The sequence below is a fragment of the Pogoniulus pusillus genome, chromosome 21 (assembly GCF_015220805.1).
Source record: "Pogoniulus pusillus isolate bPogPus1 chromosome 21, bPogPus1.pri, whole genome shotgun sequence".
Taxonomy (NCBI): domain Eukaryota; kingdom Metazoa; phylum Chordata; class Aves; order Piciformes; family Lybiidae; genus Pogoniulus; species Pogoniulus pusillus.
Genome location: NC_087284.1, coordinates 22,395,663 through 22,398,953, shown reverse-complemented (window position 1 = coordinate 22,398,953; position 3,291 = coordinate 22,395,663).

Genomic DNA, 3,291 nt, shown 5'->3' with positions numbered 1-3,291 from the left:
CAGTCTCTTCCATCACTTTGCTCTTCTCCTGTCTCCCTCCCCACCCCCAGCCAGGCTCAGCCATGGCTGTGCTGCTGTTGTGTCAGCACTGCTCATCAGTCTCTGCTGCACAGCATCAATCACAGCCTGGCTGCTCAGCACCAGGGTGGGAGATGAAAGCTTGCAACCAGGAGCAGCCCCCAGCAGAGCTGAGCCCTCAAGCACAGGCACCCACCAGGGCAACCTCCTGCAAAGTGCTTCCCTCCACCAAGGTCTGAGTGCTTTGGCTTCTTCTGCAGCCTTCATCCTCTCCTCTCTGTTCAGCCTTCACTAATCACACAGCAGCCATGGTCTTGGTGTGGCTCCTGGGATCTAGATCGTCTTTGAGGTCCCTTCCAACCTAAACCATTCTCTGATCTCTGTTTTTTTGCCACACCTAGAAGGTCCTTAAGATGTTTCTGTGATGCTCCCTAACCAGAGGAGGTTTCCTTCTGCCTCTTCCTCCTTTGCATTTCAGAACAAATCCTGTTAGGAGGACAGAACTGCTCCTGAGACCAAAGGCTTGCAGCTGTGTGTCACAGAGCCATGGAGTTGTTTGAGTTGGAAAAGCTCTCTGAGATCTCCCAAGCAGCAACTCAACCCCACCATGGCCACCAAACAATGACCCCAAGTGCCATGGCCACAGGAGCACCTCCAGGCATGGGCACTCCGCCACCTCCCTGGGCAGCCTCTGCCAATCCCTGACCACTCTGGCAGCAAACAAATGTTTCCTCCTCTCCAACCTAACCCTCCCCAGCACAATTCCAGACCAATTCCTCTCCTTCCATCTCCTAAGCCTTAGGGAGCAGAGCCCAACCCCCACCTGCCTGCAGCCTCCTCTCAGGGAGCTGCAGAGAGCAATCAGCTCTGCCCTCAGCCTCCTCTTCTCCACCCTGCACACCCCCAGCTCCCTCAGCTGCTCCTCCCCAGCCCTGCTCTCCAGACCCTTCCCCAGCTTCATTGCCCTTCTCTGGACCTGCTCCAGCCCCTCAATGTCCTTCTTGGGGTAAAGGACCAAAACCTGAACTCAGGCTTTGAGGTGTGACCTCAACAGCTCCTTCTTGGAGTGAGAGACCCAAAACTGATGCCAGCATTTGAGGTGGCCTCATCACCTCTGAGTACCTCTAACTGGTGCCAGTGGTGCCCATGCCCAACCTTGCCTTGCTCTCCAGCATCTTCCTCTTCCTCCAGAGAGATGAAACAGCCCAAACCAGAGCACAGAAAGAGGAGAGCAGTGCAGGTTTGCTGCCAACCACTCACTGTCTTCACAAGCATCTTGCTGGCATTGTCTTGAGAGCACAACCCCAAACCCAACCTCTGCAGAGCAATCAGCTCTGCCCTCGGCCTCCTCTTCCTCCACACTGCACATCCCCAGCTCCCTCAGCTGTGCTCTCCAGACCCTTCCCCATCTCTGTTGCACTTCTCTGGGCAGGCTCCAGCCCCTCAAATCCCAGCCTCACATCCCCACGAAGCCCCTGGAGGACTTGTGAGGAGCAGTCTCCACTGCTGCCCTTGCTGGAAGTGAAGTGGTGGCAGAGACTGGGGAAGAGTTAAGAGCAAGAACTGATCCAGTAGGGAAAAACAACAACAGCAAAGCAGGCAGGGGCTGTGCCATCTGTGCCACCTGTTCCAGCTGCTCACCAGGAGGGCTACAGGCACCTGGGGAGTTTTCCATCTCCCTTCTGCACACTTCATAGATCACCTTCAAGCTCATCCACTTCCAACCCTGCCATGCTCAGGGACACCTCCCTCCAGCCCAGGGTTGCTCAAGGTCTCATCCAGCCTGGCCTTGAGCACCTCCAGGCAGGGCACATCCACAGCCTCCCTGTGCCAGTCTCTCCCCATTCTCACTGCCAAGAATTTCTTCCTCATCTCCAGTCTCAACCTCCCCTCGCCCAGCTTCAGTCCACACTCACTCACCCTCTCTGTCCCAGCCCTTGTCCAAAGGCTCTCCCCAGCTCTCCTGCAGACCACTTCAGGCTGCTCTGAGCTCTCCCTGGAGCCTTCTCTCCAGGCTGACCAGCTCCAACTCCCTCAGCCTGATTCCACAGGAGAGGTTCTCCATCCCTCTGCCCAGCTCTGTGGCCTCCCCTGGACCCTCTCTAACAGTTCCTTGCTCTCTTTCTGCTCCAACTCCCTCAGCCTGGCCCCACAGGGGAGGTTCTCCATCCTTCTGCCCATCACTGAAGACTGAAACTCCCTCACCAATCACCCAGGCTCAGTCGAGGCACTTTGGAGTCTTCCACACCCCCAGCCCTGCTTCCAGCCACACCAAACTCCTCTGCAGTCCTGAGAAGGCTCAAAAGGGGCACAGCAAAAGGCATTTCCCAGCTGCAGAGCTCCGAGCGACCTTCAGGCTGCTGGCTGGAGGTGATGGGGTCCATTGGATAGGTGAGGAGGAGGAGGAGAATCGTGGTGGGAGGAGGACATCTAGCGCCAGGCTCGCTGCGCACAGGCACGGCTCAGCTGCGCAGCTCTGCAAAGCATGCGGGGCTGCGGCAGGGAGGGAAGAGGAGAGAGAGAGTGAGAGAGAGAGAGAGAGAGAAAGGAAAGAAAGGAAAGAAAGGAAGAAAGGAAGAAAGGAAGAAAGGAGAAGGAAGGAGAAGGAAGGAGAAGGAAGGAGAAGGAAGGAAGGAGAAGGAAGAAGGAGAGAGAAGGACAAGGAAGGAGAGAAGGAAGGAGAGAAGGAAGGAGAGAGGGAAGAAGGAAGGAGAGAAGGAAGGAGAGAAGGAAGGAGAGAGAAGGAAGGAAGGAGAGAGAAGGAAGGGAGAAAGAAAGAGAGAAAGAGAGGAAGAGAGGAAGAGAGGAAGAGAGGAAGAGAGGAAGAGAGAAAGAGAGAAAGAGAGAAAGAGAGAAAGAGAGAAAGAGAGAAAGAGAGAGAGAGAGAGAGAGAGAAAGAGAGAAAGAGAGAGAGAGAAAGAAAGAAAGAAAGAAAGAAAGAAAGAAAGAAAGAAAGAAAGAAAGAAAGAAAGAAAGAAAGAAAGAAAGAAAGAAAGAAAGAAAGAAAGAAAGAAAGAAAGAAAGAAAGAAAGAAAGAAAGAAAGAAAGAAAGAAAGAAAGAAAGAAAGAAAGAGGGAGGAAGGAGAAGGAAGGAGAAAGAAGAAGGAAGGAGAAGGAAGAAGGAAGGAAGGAGAAGGAAGAAGGAAGGAAGGAGAAGGAAGGAAGGAAGGAGAAAGAAGGAAAGGAGGAAGGGAGGAAAGTTTTTTATGTGTTTTTTTTAATGTTTAGTTTGGGTTTGTTTAATATTTTTATGGGTTGTTTTGTTTTTTATGC